Here is a 17,193-nt window from a genome sequence, read left to right as displayed (position 1 = left end):
ACAAACTAGATCCTAATAGAAAGCTGTTAGCTTCCCTAAGCTACAGGTAGGCTTATAAGGTAGGCCTATTTACAACATAAATTGTCAATAGGCTATGCTGGCGACACAAATAAAATCTCCTTTGGAAACCAATGGCTCACGCCTTACAGTATCAAGCGGACTTAAACTGCCATATCATGGCGAAAAGTTGTAATAAAATTCACGCAGCTCCATGAGTCAAGGAAAGCGCGAATGAAGTAGCCACTTCTAAATGGGACCCACTTACACAGTAGCTTAAGGTGTGTTGCTAAAGCAGCCATAATGAAATGAAGGTGTCATTGTTTGGATACTTCACACACACGTGCTTTTTAATTTCACAGACTACAACTACCAAGCTGGAATCAAAGCACATTGATTCCCCTCTCACACCCTGCACGCACTTAAAACAAAATAAACAGGCGTCTCAGTCTCACACATGTATAGGCAAAACTGTATCAGACCGGTGTAACGTTGGTAAATCTTCCATTGCACAGAATGATTTTTGTAGCACGTGCAACAAATGACAGTCGAAAGATACAATTACAGTGCTATTAATTTGCTTGGTATAACCGCATTTATAGTATTTTTCTACAAATGCAATCAATCAAATTGGCCCCCATCACTCAACCAACGCTAATGGTAACATTACCTAGGTCCTGATTGATATTATAAGATTAACGTACCTGCAGTAAAAACCAAGCATGTCCGATAAACATCCTCAAATTTATTTCGGCTTCAAGAAGAAATGGGAATTACATTTCATGTGAACATCGTCCTATCCTTATTAGATGTTTGCTGCGGTAAACTACAGTCCTTGTAGGAAGCGTCCATTGTTTTTCCAACCTACTTTTAACTTCCAACAAAATTACGTCTCACTGCAACGATGCGCCATCTAGTGGACAAACGACTACTTATCGCCAATACTGGAAATGCAGCCATGATGATGATGATGATGAATATTTATTTTGGCTTTCTTTTAATCCTACTGAATTTGTAATTATGTATCGGCCGTTCTAATACCGATAGTATGTGGGTGCCTGTGTGTGTGTGCATGTGTATATGTGTACACCGCCATCTACAGGCCAATGAGTGTACAGTCACTAAATGTACACATAACCTAATTTTTTTTAGACCCCCCCCCCCCATTGATAAAATTCTACGAAACTTGGCATACCCCCAGAGAATGCCAGGTCAATCATACACATAAAATTTGGTGCAGTTCTGAACATCTTAACTGAAGATAGGGGCGAATAAAGCAGAGTAATATTGCATTTTCATTTTTTACCGGGGGAGTGCAAATCACAAATGAGTGATTATGGGCCAGGTTGATGTGGGCCCTTGAGACCAACATACCATAAAAGATTCTTCATCCTCAGTGCCATGGTTCAGGTAGTTATTTAGGAAAAACTGCTTTTTTTGCGGTTCAGGGGGCCCAGCACGGGGGGGGGGGGGGGGGGGGGGAGTGGCCCCCGGGGACGAAACAAAATTTTTCCGTAAAAGTCTAGTGGGGCTACATACCCACCAAATTTCATGTGCCCCGGTGGTTCAGTGTCCCGGGTATCGTTGACCAAAAATTCAGGAAGTAGATGACGGTTTGCCAGGTAGCAACCTAGACCATAAGCTTCGCTAGCGGCGGTCATAATTATTTTGGATGATTTGTCCAAGTGGGAGCATATAGAGGTTGAATAATAGTGGCCCCAAGATTGACCCCTGGGGAATACCACAGGTCAAGGACGTTGGTGTTGAGGTACAGTTTCTGATGGCAACAAAGAACACAAGCACTAGTCTTCCACAAAACTAGTCATAATGCTCATCTATCCTAAATATTAAACCACATGTCTTTGATGCGAATATACTCAAGCACCCATATCAACTAACTCATTGCTCTGGTCCCAAGCATCTGCAACCACAAGCTCTATTCCCCTGCATTGATCCTGAGTAAATCATGTTTAACCTTTTAACCCTAACCATGTTTTGCTTCCCTGGTCCCCGTTCACTACCGTAAACTACGGCTCACACTTTACCTGATTTTCAGCAGCCATCTAGCTAACGTGCTGCTTAAATGTAACCTCTCTCCAAAGAGGTTCACTTCTCACTCATTCCGCATCGGCGCAGCCAAGACTGCCGCCCAAAAAGGGCTATCCACATCATCCATCAGGATGCATCAAACTAACTCCTCTTGACATTTTCGATGCTCAGAAGTTGCTCTCCCATGTTAACTCGGGTACCTCATTTTACCTTCACAAATCTTGGTGGCGGTGGTTAAATTCTGGCATTCGCCTTGCACTAATCGCTGAAACATATTGGGGCCCAGCATGCCGGTAGCTTGTGGTGATTTAGTCTCAGCCATGGGCTTGTTGCCCTTTTCACTGGTTGCCCAGCTCGTTCGACGCTTATGGTTCAGGTCACTTCTCGCCGGTTGCCCGGCTCGTGATGCACGTCCAGTTCGGTCCAGGTTGCCCTGGATGCCGGTTGCCCAGCCGTCATGTCTGTCTAGGTTGCCCTAGACGCTGGTTGCCCAGCTCATAGTTCAGGTCGCGCCACACAGGTTGCCCGGCTCGTGATGCTTGTCTAGGTTGCCCTAGACGCTGGTTGCCCAGTTCGGTCCAGGTTGGCCTGGATGCCGGTTGCCCGGCCGTCACGTTGGTCTAGGTTGCCCTAGACGCTGGTTGCCCAGCTCACTGTCCAGGTTGCCTTGGACGCCGGTTGCCCGGCTCATGACGCTTGTCTAGGTTGCCCTAGACGCTGGTTGCTCAGTTTGGTCCAGGTGGCCCTGGATGCCGGTTGCCCGGCCGTCATGTCTGTCTAGGTTGCCCTAGACGCTGGTTGCCCAGCTCATGGTTCAGGTCGCGCCACACAGGTTGCCCGGCTCGTGACGCTCGTCTAGGTTGCCCTAGACGCTGGTGGCCCAGTTCGGTCCAGGTTGCCCTGGATGCCGGTCGCCCGGCCGTCATGTTGGTCTAGGTTGCCCTAGACGCTGGTTGCCCAGCTAATGGTCCAGGTTGCCTTGGACGCCGGTTGCCCGGCACGTCTCGTGGTCTAGGTTGCCCTAGATGCTGGTTGCCCAGCTCGCATAAGCACTAAAGTCCAGGTTGCTCTGGATGCCGGTTGCCTGGCTCGTCACGATGTACTAGCTTGCTAGTCACTGGGCGCCCAGATCGTGAAGTGCTTATGGTCTAGGTTGCCCTGGACGCCGGTTGCCCGGCCGCCGCATTGGTCTAGGTTGTCCTAGACGCTGGTTGCCCAACTCGTCAAGCTTTTAAATCCCACTATAGCGAAAGCATGCTGCGGGCCCCATTGCAACCCTAGGTTAAATGGTTAACACATAGCCACTTTAAAATCCTGTCGGCGTCCTGGCACAACCTCATCACCCCTGCCCAGACATGCTGTTTAAATTATCTTGTATATATACTATGTCTTTGTTCCTCTCAGAACCAGGTTACTGAGTCACCGCCCTGGCGGGCATCACTCATCCTTTTGGGGGTAGGCTCACCGCCCCTGGCTTCATCCATCGGCAGGAGACGAGATCCGCTCATCACTGCTTCTGCCCAACACTGCTTCTGCTTCTCAGTATGCCGACTTTGACGTCCCCTCCACCTCCCCTCCAGCCACCTCTGCCAGCAGTCCACGTCCATCGGGCACGGTCTGCCTACCACATCATCTTCCTTCAGCCACCGCCACCAGTTGGTCCCCGTCTCTTCGTGGGGGGGGGGCCATCGGCAGGAGACGAGATCCGCTCATCGCTGGACGGATCCGAGACGGGGCCTACGCCAAAGACTGTTGCCTATTCAGGACTCTTATCATGCTTGTATCCAAGCCGTTCCTTTACTAATTAAATTGTTAACTGATTCTATTCTGTCTACTGAGTCTTTCTGGTAGAACTCTGTTTGTTGCTGGAAGTTCAGGTTGTTGAATTTGTAATTGAGCAGATATGTTCAGTCTGATTTTGTCAATTTTACCTTTAAAAAAAGATGAAAACTCATTGCATTTATTAGTTGAGAGAAGTTCAGGCGCTAATTGTGAGGGGGGATTTGTTAACTTATCAACAGTTGAAAATGGAATACGAGTGTTATTTGAACTTCTATTGATAATATTAGAAAAGAAAGGCTGTCTTGCTTTGCCTATTTCAGAGTTATATGTGCGGAGCATCTCTTTATGGATTTCATAGTGGATCTGAAGTTTGTTTTTACGCCATTTTCTTTCAGTCTTCCTACACTCTCTTTTTAGAAGTTTAACTGCTGGATTTTGCCTCCATGGTGCAAACATCCATAATGTTTGCCATTTTTGCATTAAAGTGATCAAATAAGTCTTCTACAGAGTCTGACAGTTGACTTTAGTGAAAGTGCTTGCTCAAAGAGAGCACTTGTCTGATCATTTATGATTCTCCTTTTTACCATCATAGCTGTGTTTTGAGTGTGTGGGGACATAGACACATCAAAGAACACGCAGAAATGATCAGATAAGGCCAGGTCTTTAACAGCTGTAGAGACATCAAGACCCTTTGTGATAACAAGGTCGAGGGTATGGCTGAGAGAGTGTGTTGGCCCCTGTACATGCTGTGTTAGGGAGAAAGTATCGATTAGTGCAATGAATTCCTTGGCATAATTGTTTTCAGGATTATCCACATGTAAGTTTAGATCCCTAGACGAGATATAATAATAGAGATATAATAAAGACAGTCAAACTCTATGCAAACGACTGATAGCAGTTCACCTAGCTCTTCAAGAAAAACTTTAGCTGAATGGCCTGTAAATTGTCAGTGATAAAATCTGAGGAGAAGACTTAATGCGTGCACACAGATATTCAAATGAAGTAAAATCACCGAATGACGACTGATTGCACTGAAAAGACGTCTTGAAAATTGTGGCTACCCCCCCACCTCTTTTATTTGCTCTGGTAGCACTCAAAAAACTGAAATTTGGGGGAGCTGATTCGATGAGCGTAGCAGCACTGTTTGCTTGATCTAACCATGTCTCAGTTAAAAGTAAAAAATCAAGGCTGTGTGTGCAAATTAGATCATTAATTAAGAATGATTTGTTTGAAAGATATCTGATATTTAGGAGTGCTAGTTTTGCTGTAAGTGTTGGGGAAATATGATCTATGGGGGAAATCTGAGGTTGATGTGGTACGGGTAGGAGATTGGACTGGTTTACCCTATAAGCTCAATGCATTTGTGTTCTATTTCTTGTCAATACAGGAATAGAGAATGTCATGGGCTTACTGGGTCCCGGCATGTTCTAAAAACTACTGTCAGTACCATTTATATTGCAGGGACCCTGAGAATATCATGCAATACAGTCATCATATAATTGTCCCCTGCTGCTGCCATCTGTATTTTCCATTGCACATTCCATGCTATATGCCACCTGAGAAAATGAACTAAGAGGTTGCTGCTGCTTAAGAGATCCTTCTAAACGGGAAGGGGGAGGGCGACGGGGTGGAGGTGCCTTTCGCTTCTTTGGTGCTAAAGATCTTGGGCTAGTAAAACTCTGCATGTCTACTGGTAGCAGTCTCTCCATTCTTGCAGGGAACATCATGTGCTTGGGTGGGGATGGTGATGGGTATTCAGGGGATCTTGAGGAGTTTGAGTGGGTGGTGGGATGACGGGGTGGGGATGGTGATGGGAGATTAGGGGGGTTTGTGTGGCCTGGGGAATTTGATTGGGTGGGGACGTGATTGGGTGTTTGTGGTGATGGGAAATCAAGGAGGTTGGGGTTGAAAATTGATCCAGAGTCTCCATCTGCCTGCTGAGGTTCTGGGAAGTTTGTTGCAGACGCTCCGCTTTCAGCATGTATTCCAGTAGTGTATTCCATGTTGTGTCTTTGTGGTGACAAGGAGTCGACGGAGGCGGGGAGGGATATTTGTACTGGTGTTACAACATGACCCTTCCTTTTTGATAGCCTCCCAGCAGCTTTGATAGGTGCTATCTCCTCATGCTCATTACATCCATTTGTTTGCTGAGATTTTCAGTGGAGGCTAGCGGGTGGTTACCAGAGGGCCCCACAGCAGGGGGGGTTGGGCATATCTCTGTTTCAGCCTGTGCAGAGTGTTTTGGTTTAGCTGAGTTGTTGAGGTCATCCGCTTGTTCCGTCTGTATGGCCACTGAGCACTTATCAGAGGCTCGACTCAAGGTTGGCAGAAAAAATGTTGGGTGCAGGAGAGAGAGGTGATAGTATTCGGTTAAGATCTTGGCCCCAGTCCAACTCAGGTCTGTGCTATTTGGTCTAAAGTATTCCCGGCGATTCCAAAAAAGGTTAAAATTGTCAATAAAATTCATCCCAACTGAAAAGCATGTTTTTGCAAACCAGGTGTTTAAACTGAATAGTCTGGAAAATACAAAGCTTCCCTCTGCTGGGAGTGGGCCACTGATGAAAATTTGTATTCCAAGCTCATATAGGGCCGAGAAAAGTTCCTTGAAATCTTCTTTGAAGAGGAACATAAGTGTATGAGATATTTCAGAGATATTTCAGGCAGCAAAAGCCCCGGTAAGAACCGAACTAGATTTTGTTCAAGTCTACACACCTATGGCTACTGAAAAATGTAAGGTTAATTTATCAATTTTTTTGAACTATGAAAAACATCTTTGTTTTAGAATTTTCAAACGAAAGGGGTGGTAATTGGTGCTTTTATGATACAGTGTGACATGGACATGTTAGTGCAGCAATAAGTAGGCCGTGGCCTACTGGTTAGCGCTTCGGACTTGTAACCGGAGGGTTGCCAGTTCGAGCCCCGACCAGTAGGCACGGCTGAAGTGCCCTTGAGCAAGGCACCTAACCCCTCACTGCTCCCCGAGCTGTGTCAAAGCAGTGATATGAGAGGTGGATAATCAGACTCCTGTAATGTAGTTGTAATATGTGGAGAACTGTCCAAGCCAGGACATGTGGAACAAGCGCCCTCTTGAGGTAGGATTCAAACCAGGAAAGAGCCGAGCCAGAGATACACATGTTTGAGTGTATGTAGAGAAGTGCTTGACACATGAAAGATGTCTAAATAAACCCATGACTCCACATCAGTGTGTTGTGAAGACTTCATGATGTAGACACTTCAGGTACATCAGTACAAATACAAGTAAAGTTGCAGTATGTCGTAAATTAGGTCTGATTTTAAAAGTACTTAAAGGTTACCAATACTCTTTCCTACTTCCCCCTCCCCTCTGCATCTCTTACTCGACCTGACCAGAGTTCTTCATGGATGGCCTGGGGCGTTTGCTGGTGGCCTCCTGCCCTAGGGTGGTTATTGGGCACCAGCCAAAGCAAGCCCACTCAGAGTACCGGAAGTTCCGGCAGCCAGGGAAAGAAGATGTCCATATGAAACTGCGCCTGCATTACTTCAAAAATCACCTGAAGAGTGTTGCATACAATTAAATCAAATAATACATTTTCACATCACATCTAGAATCAATTTTGTTTGAAGTTCTTCTTTTTTCTATTTGTTTTAACATTTCTTTTATGAACTTTGTAGTTCAGTCTGGTTTTGTATACTATTTCTATTAATGACTACAGACCTGTCGCTCTTACATCACATGTGATGAAGACAATGGAGCGATTGGTCTTAGGCATGCTCAGACCCCAGGTACGCCATGCACTAGACCCGTTACAGTTTGCATACCAGGAGAAAGTGGGCGTGGACGATGCCATCACTTATCTTCTACACAGGACACATTACCACCTAGACATGGGGAAAAGTGCTGTGAGAATCATGTTCTTTGATTTCTCAAGTGCTTTTAACACCATCCAGCCCCTCAGATTGGGAGACAAGCTCTTGCAGATGGGTGTGGACGCTCACCTGGTAACCTGGATTACAGATTACCTGACCGAGCGACCACAGTTCGTCAGACTGAAGAATTGTCTCTCTGACACTGTGATCTGCAGCACCGGAGCGCCACAGGGAACTGTGCTCTCTCCAGTCCTGTTCACCCTGTACACATCTGACTTCTGCTACAACACAGAGTCATGCCACATGCAGAAGTTTTCTGATGATACTGCAATTGTGGGGTGTATCAGGAACGGGCAGGAGGAGGAGTACAGGAGCCTGGTGGAGGACTTTGTGCAATGGTGCAAACTCAATCATCTTCAACTTAACACTCCAAAGACCAAGGAGATGGTGGTGGATTTCCGCAGGTCTAAGCCCACTCTGCTACCAGTCCACATTGATGGGGTCAATGTGGAGGTGGTTAGCACCTACAAGTATCTGGGTCTCCACCTGGACAATAAACTGGACTGGTCAGCCAACACTGATGGACTCTACAAGAAAGGGCAGAGCAGGCTGTACTTCCTGAGGAGGCTGCGGTCCTTCAATGTGTGCAGTAAGCTCCTCAGGATGTTCTACCAGTCTGTTGTTGCCAGCGTCCTCTTCTATGCAGTAGTGTGTTGGGGAGGAAGCACAAGGAAGAAGGACGCGGGGCGAATTGACAGGCTGGTAAGGAAAGCTGGCTCTGTAGTGGGAGCTGAACTGGAGTGCATCACTTCACTATCAGATAGATAGATAGATAGATAGATACTTTATTGATCCCCAGGGGAAATTCAAGGTCTCAGCAGCAGCATACATACAACACAAACACATTCTTTAACAGCAGAAAGAGTAATTAAAGTATATAATATAAAAACACAACTAAGCAGTAAGTAGAAGATAAAGAATATGCTAAATATACTAAAATACAAATTATACTAACACTTAATACAATATATAAAAATATACTAAAATACAAATTACAAAAATACGAATTATACTAACACTTAATCTAAATCAATTCTAAAAACAGTATCCAGATAGAGGCGCTTGCAATGACTGAGGCAGGGACTGAGCCTGTGCATAGTAAGGTATGGTAAGGTGCTCTAAGGTGCTCTGTGTGAATGAGTGTCATGGTGGTAGTGCAATGGTGATAGTGGTCATGGTGATAGTGCATATCAGACAAAAGGACCCTGAACAAACTGATCAACATCTTGGACAATGAGTGTCACCCACTCCACAGCACTATTGTTAAGTAGAAGAGCCTGATCAGCTGGAGACTTCGCTCACTGCCTTGCACAACGGACAGACTGAGAAAGTAATTTGTCCCCAGGGCCATTGAACTGTTCAATGCCTTACTTAAGGGAAGAGGAGAGATAGACTTCTCTGCATAGTCTGTCTGCCTCTTCACCCCCTCCATGTTTGGTACTGTCTGTCCACTAGCCACTTGTACCACTGTCTTTATGCCTCACTGTTTGCGTGCTATATTAGCACATTAGCACATATGCATAACCCCCCCCCCCCCCCCCCCCCCTCCATGCCACAGCCGAACTGTGGCCACACTTATACATTTTCTTAAATAGTTAAATATATAGATATATAGACTTTACTTTACTTTACTTCTGCATTGTTGCACTGTTGCACTGTTGGACTTACTCATTTGCACTATCACCATGACCACTATCACCATTGCACTACCACCATGACACTCATTCACACAGAGCACCTTAGAGCACCTTACCATACCTTACTATGCACAGAGAATCACAGGCTCAGTCCCTGCGGTGTTAGTTAGTATAATTTGTATTTTTGTAATTTGTATTTTAGTATATTTTTATATATTGTATTAAGTGTTAGTTAGTATAATTTGTATTTTAGTATATTTAGCATATACTTTATTTTCTACTGTCCTTATTGCTTAGTTGTGTTTTTATATTATATACTTTAATTACTCTTTCTGCTGTTAAAGAATGTGTTTGTGTTGTATGTATGCTGCTGAGACCTTGAATTTCCCCTGGCGATCAATAAAGTATCTATCTATCTATCTACTATACATAGAATATGCCTAATAATAAAGTTCCATCACTAGAATATTGAGTCTTTTTATTATTGAGTCTTAAATTGTATTGACATTTTTGGCCACCAGAGGACAACCAACACACACATTTTAAAAGACAGATCCAGATATTGGTTAGGAGAGAGAGAGAGGATGTGCATAAGCTTAATTCAAAAGCTGCAAAAAGACTTTGACTAATCTTTTGTTGTACTCTGACAAACAATGTGTGTTACATCTTATTTTTTTTATCAAACAAGTATGCTTATGCATAATGTGTTTTCATATTTTTACTTACATTTACCAAGTTTGCTTCTTTTCTTTCAAAGGGTTAACTCATAACTTAAGGACATTTTTAGTGCAAAGCTGTCTTCAGTCATAGACTTTGAACTTTGTCAGTTGTACATATTGGAACAGGATAAAGAATTCCATATCACCCCCTTAGGTCATAAAACACTGCTACAGATAGCCTGACCACAACAAAGTCAGACTTGGGAGTCATTCTGAGTCTCTAGCATTATCTCTAACTATGAATCTTGTTTAAGTGTAATTGGTCCTCTGTTGTTATTTTCTACTTTTTTCAATATAATATTATCAGTTTGAAAGTTGTCCTCAACACAATCTTGCAGATGTGTGTGACAAGATAAAGTTGTCTGTGTTGCAAATATTATGGATGCATCTAAAAACACAGGTTTTGACGCCAAAGGATATGAAATAGTTCTCTCTCTTGAGCATCAAATCCATAGACGCGAATGTCACCACCAGTGGGCATTGACCTTTAGTCAAGTGTATTCTTGAATTTCCACTTGGGGATCAATAAAGTATCTATCTATCTATCTATCTATCTATCTATCTATCTATCTATCTATCGCTATGTTCCGCTGTATGCAGTCTTGTACTCTGCTGTGTCCTGTATAAAATGTAATGCATTCTCGTTTCCATAGAGCATTGTTCTGAATGGACAGGTGACTCAAGAGCTTCATGTAACATGCGTAAGTTCAGAGGACTCGACTTTAAAAATCCCGACCTCGGAAAAAAGAGTGTTCCTGAGATCAGCTCGGAAAACAAATACAGGAAATGCATAAATAAGTTATTAAAACTGCTTACTATGGTTTAGCAAGTGAAAAATGTCAGGTGAGTGTTTCTATCTATGTAGTGTTAATTTAGTGATAAATGACCTTGCCTATTTGTAATGAGAGTGAAATTCGCCTCTTGTGTTGTTGCAAGGGAGGCCGCCGTGGTTGGAGAATATGATAGTGATGTCAAGTCGGATACCTTGGGGCACAAGACTTCCGCATGAGTCTCCGAGCAAAAAATTCAGGCCAACTTTGCGTTCAAGTCATTTTTCCGGAGGTCAGAATATCCGATGTGGCATGAAGGCCCTATAAATGTGGCCTTTTATGAGCATCACCCAAACTCTTCTCTTATAGGCAAATTTGACCCTGTGTTACCCTTTTAGTCCATAATTACAACCCTAAACATACTGTAGTATGCAGAATAGTTCTGCATGTGCATAGTATGCACATGCAGAAAAGGCTAACCTTGCTCAGTTAAAGGACAAGTTTGGTATTTTACACTTAAAGCCCTGTTTTCAGATAGTTTATGATTAAATAGAATGTTTAAGATTGAAATTTGGACAAATGCTGCTATCCTGAGAATTTTCGGTTTCTGTGGTAGCGCCCCCCCTCCTCCAGAACGCTGCATAGGTGCACTGGAACAATCCTTCCTAAAACGCATTAAACTTTCGTTTACAAAGACGTGAAACTCACCGAGTGGTCAGGGGTGTTCACTGATATGCTCACACAAAAATCGCTGCAAAAGATTCTTTCCAACAGGTTTTATCGTAGTTTTTGTCCAACTCCATTGACTTGTATTGGATGTGCTGTGAGGTACGGGTATTACAGCAGCGTGAACCTAGCGAAAATAGAATGTTCGTGCCGGATGTATCTATTGCTAGCAAAGGCGGCTAAGAGTTAGCCATTTTTTCAAAATAAAAGTCCCGCTAACCACATTGGGTTTAATGGAGATCGTTCAGAATAATGAAACAAACTTTTGATTTGACTAACCCTATAACATGTGAATATGAAATAAATAATTATAAATATTATACATGTGAAATAAATAATTTATTAGGAAAAAACTGGTTAAATGTTCAAAAATACGTTTAGTTTATGAAGCTTCTTATGTGTTATGATTTGTATAGTATTATTTATTGTTTATTAGGTTGTTAATTAATTAGACATTGTTGTCAAGTTGTTGAGCTAAGAAAACTAAGTCTTGTGCCCCCTCAACATGGGGGTGAAATGGCATCCTCACATCATCAGCTTTCAGAAAATGTACAATTTATGCGGATTGAATCGCCCGGGCAACCTACGGGCATCATCATGTGCCAACCGCATCATAAACAATGGTATGGTATAGTGACATTCAAGTTGTTGAGCTAAGAAAACTAAGTCTTGTGCCCCCTCAACATGGGGGTGAAATGACATCCTCACATCATCAGCTTTCAGAAAATATACAATTTATGTCGACTGAATCGCCCGGGCGGCGTACGGGCATCATCATGTGCCAACCGCATCACAAACAATGGTATGGTATAGTGACATTCAAGTTGTTGAGCTAAGACAACTAAGTCTTGTGCCCCCTCAACATGGGGGTGAAATGGCATCCTCACATCATCAGCTTTCAGAAAATGTACAATTTATGCGGATTGAATCGCCCGGGCGGCCTACGGGCATCATCATGTGCCAACCGCGTCGTAAGCAATGGTATGGTATAGTGACATTCAAGTTGTTGAGCTAAGAAAACTAAGTCTTGTGCCCCCTCAACATGGAGGTGAAATGGCATCCTCACATCATCAGCTTTCTGAAAATGTACAATTTATGTCGACTGAATCGCCCGGGCGGCCTACGGGCATCATCATGTGCCAACCGCATCACAATCAATGGTATGGTATAGTGACATTCAAGTTGTTGAGCTAAGAAAACTAAGTCTTGTGCCCCCTCAACATGGGGGTGAAATGGCATCCTCACACCATCAGCTTTCTGAAAATGTACAATTTATGTCGACTGAATCGCCCGGGCGGCCTACGGGCATCATCATGTGCCAACCGCATCACAATCAATGGTATGGTATAGTGACATTCAAGTTGTTGAGCTAAGAAAACTAAGTCTTGTGCCCCCTCAACATGGGGGTGAAATGGCATCCTCACATCATCAGCTTTCAGAAAATGTACAATTTATGCGGATTGAATCGCCCGGGCGGCCTACGGGCATCATCATGTGCCAACCGCATCACAATCAATGGTATGGTATAGTAACATTCAAGTTGTTGAGCTGAGAAAACTAAGTCTTGTGCCCCCTCAACATGGGGGTGAAATGACATCCTCACATCATCAGCTTTCAGAAAATATACAATTTATGTCTACTGAATCGCCCGGGCGGCGTACGGGCATCATCATGTGCCAACCGCGTCGTAAGCAATGGTATGGTATAGTGACATTCAAGTTGTTGAGCTAAGAAAACTAAGTCTTGTGCCCCCTCAACATGGGGGTGAAATGGCATCCTCACACCATCAGCTTTCAGAAAATGTACAATTTATGCGGATTGAATCGCCCGGGCAGCCTACGGGCATCATCATGTGCCAACCGCATCATAAACAATGGTATGGTATAGTGACATTCAAGTTGTTGAGCTAAGAAAACTAAGTCTTGTGCCCCCTTAACATGGGGGTGAAATGACATCCCTACATCATCAGCTTTCTGAAAATGTACAATTTATGTCGACTGAATCGCCCGGGCGGCGTACGGGCATCATCATGTGCCAACCGCGTCGTAAGCAATGGTATGGTATAGTGACATTCAAGTTGTTGAGCTAAGAAAACTAAGTCTTGTGCCCCCTCAACATGGGGGTGAAATGGCATCCTCACATCATCAGCTTTCAGAAAATGTACAATTTATGTCTACTGAATCGCCCGGGCGGCGTACGGGCATCATCATGTGCCAACCGCGTCGTAAGCAATGGTATGGTATAGTGACATTCAAGTTGTTGAGCTAAGAAAACTAAGTCTTGTGCTCCCTCAACATGGGGGTGAAATGGCATCCTCACACCATCAGCTTTCAGAAAATGTACAATTTATGCGGATTGAATCGCCCGGGCAGCCTACGGGCATCATCATGTGCCAACCGCATCATAAACAATGGTATGGTATAGTGACATTCAAGTTGTTGAGCTAAGAAAACTAAGTCTTGTGCCCCCTTAACATGGGGGTGAAATGACATCCCTACATCATCAGCTTTCTGAAAATGTACAATTTATGTCGACTGAATCGCCCGGGCGGCGTACGGGCATCATCATGTGCCAACCGCGTCGTAAGCAATGGTATGGTATAGTGACATTCAAGTTGTTGAGCTAAGAAAACTAAGTCTTGTGCTCCCTCAACATGGGGGTGAAATGGCATCCTCACACCATCAGCTTTCAGAAAATGTACAATTTATGCGGATTGAATCGCCCGGGCAGCCTACGGGCATCATCATGTGCCAACCGCATCATAAACAATGGTATGGTATAGTGACATTCAAGTTGTTGAGCTAAGAAAACTAAGTCTTGTGCCCCCTTAACATGGGGGTGAAATGACATCCCTACATCATCAGCTTTCTGAAAATGTACAATTTATGTCGACTGAATCGCCCGGGCGGCGTACGGGCATCATCATGTGCCAACCGCGTCGTAAGCAATGGTATGGTATAGTGACATTCAAGTTGTTGAGCTAAGAAAACTAAGTCTTGTGCCCCCTCAACATGGGGGTGAAATGGCATCCTCACATCATCAGCTTTCTGAAAATGTACAATTTATGTCGACTGAATCGCCCGGGCGGCGTACGGGCATCATCATGTGCCAACCGCGTCGTAAGCAATGGTATGGTATAGTGACATTCAAGTTGTTGAGCTAAGAAAACTAAGTCTTGTGCCCCCTCAACATGGGGGTGAAATGGCATCCTCACATCATCAGCTTTCAGAAAATGTACAATTTATGCGGATTGAATCGCCCGAGCAGCCTACGGGCATCATCATGTGCCAACCGCATCATAAACAATGGTATGGTATAGTGACATTCAAGTTGTTGAGCTAAGAAAACTAAGTCTTGTGCCCCCTCAACATGGGGGTGAAATGACATCCTCACATCATCAGCTTTCAGAAAATATACAATTTATGTCGACTGAATCGCCCGGGCGGCGTACGGGCATCATCATGTGCCAACCGCATCACAAACAATGGTATGGTATAGTGACATTCAAGTTGTTGAGCTAAGACAACTAAGTCTTGTGCCCCCTCAACATGGGGGTGAAATGGCATCCTCACATCATCAGCTTTCAGAAAATGTACAATTTATGCGGATTGAATCGCCCGGGCGGCCTACGGGCATCATCATGTGCCAACCGCGTCGTAAGCAATGGTATGGTATAGTGACCTTCAAGTTGTTGAGCTAAGAAAACTAAGTCTTGTGCCCCCTCAACATGGAGGTGAAATGGCATCGTCACATCATCAGCTTTCTGAAAATGTACAATTTATGTCGACTGAATCGCCCGGGCGGCCTACGGGCATCATCATGTGCCAACCGCATCACAATCAATGGTATGGTATAGTGACATTCAAGTTGTTGAGCTAAGAAAACTAAGTCTTGTGCCCCCTCAACATGGGGGTGATGTGACATCCTCACATCATCAGCTTTCAGAAAATATACAATTTATGTCGACTGAATCGCCCGGGCGGCGTACGGGCATCATCAAGTCTCAAAAGTTACACCTACCTTGGGCTAAAAATCAGTTCAACTGGTAATTTCAACTTGGCCGTGAATGATTTGAAAGAGAAAGCAAGAAGGGCTTTCTATGCCATCAAAAAAACTATTCAATTTGACATACCCATTCGGATCTGGCTCAAAATATTTCAAACAGTTATCGAACCAATTTCATTATACGGCAGTGAAGTGTGGGGTCCTCTTATGTACAACGGATTTGAAAAATGGGACAAACACCCAATCGAAACCCTGCATGCAGAGTTCTGTAAAAGCATCCTCAAGGTACAGAGGAACACACCTAACAATGCATGCAGGGCTGAATTAGGCCAATACCCTTTACTAATTAAAATTGAAAAAAGAGCTATCAAATTCTTCGAACATCTCAAAACAAGCGACCCCAACTCCTATTGTTATAAAGCCCTAAAAAGCCAAGAGATGAGTGTAAAAACAAGTCCCCTCATCCAGCTAGTCCTGAGACTCACACATACTAATAGTACAACTAACACAACTAATAGTCAGCCTCAGGACCTTGCCACCCTTTCTCAAACAATTCGGCCTAATCAAATTATAAATGCAGAAAAACAAAATTACTTATCATATTGGACTGAAACAACAAAAAGACAAAATAAACTTCAATGTTATTTGGCCCTAAACAGAGAGTACACTGTGGCAGACTACCTATCCACAGTCACTGATACCAGACAGAGAAAAACCTTGACCAGGTACAGGCTAAGCAATCACAGTCTGGCTATTGAGAAGGGCAGACACAGGCAAACCTGGCTGCCCAGAGAAGACAGGCTGTGCACCAATTGCAACCAAGGTGCCATAGAAACAGAGCTTCACTTCTTGGCTGAATGCTGCCAATGGAAAGACATACGAGATCAATTCTTTCCTAAATTCAGAGAAATGCATCCAGACCTTCAAAACTTTAAGGATCTAAGTCTAAGAATACTATTAGGCGAGGAACAAAAAAGCGCAAGAGTCGCAGCAAGATATATAGATGCTTGCCATAAACAAAGGGAGTCACTTCATCAGTGAAGCACACAAAAACTCAAATACACACACACACTGCCGTTGCAGTAATGTATGATGCATGATGTTTTGTTTTATGTCTTTACACACTACTACGTACATGTATGCTTTGGCAATACAAATTGTATTTTTTGTCATGCCAATAAAGCTCAATTGAATTGAATTGAGAGAGAGAGAGTGAGAGAGAGGCTATGCCATGACATGAACTGACAACATCAAGTGTGTGTGTGTGTGTGTGTGAGAGAGAGAGAGTGTGCATGCATATGTGTGTGAACATTGGTGGTTCACAAGTCTGTGTGTGTGTGTGAGTGAGAGAGAGAGAGAGAGAGAGTGTATGTGTGTGTTTGTGTATGTGTGTGTCTGTGTGTGTGTGTGTGTGTGTGAGAGAGAGAGAGAGTGAGAGAGAGAGAGAGGGACAGTGTGCATGCGTGAGAACATTGGTGGTTCACATGCACAAGTGATATGACAACATCAAGTGGCTATGCAGTTGCTATATGACATGAACTGACAATATCAAGTGTGTGTGTGTGTGAGAGAGACAGAGAGAGTGTGAGAGAGAGAAAGTGT

The sequence above is a fragment of the Alosa sapidissima genome, chromosome 3, assembly GCF_018492685.1.
Source record: "Alosa sapidissima isolate fAloSap1 chromosome 3, fAloSap1.pri, whole genome shotgun sequence".
Classification (NCBI taxonomy): domain Eukaryota; kingdom Metazoa; phylum Chordata; class Actinopteri; order Clupeiformes; family Clupeidae; genus Alosa; species Alosa sapidissima.
Note: the sequence above shows the minus strand (reverse complement) of the source record.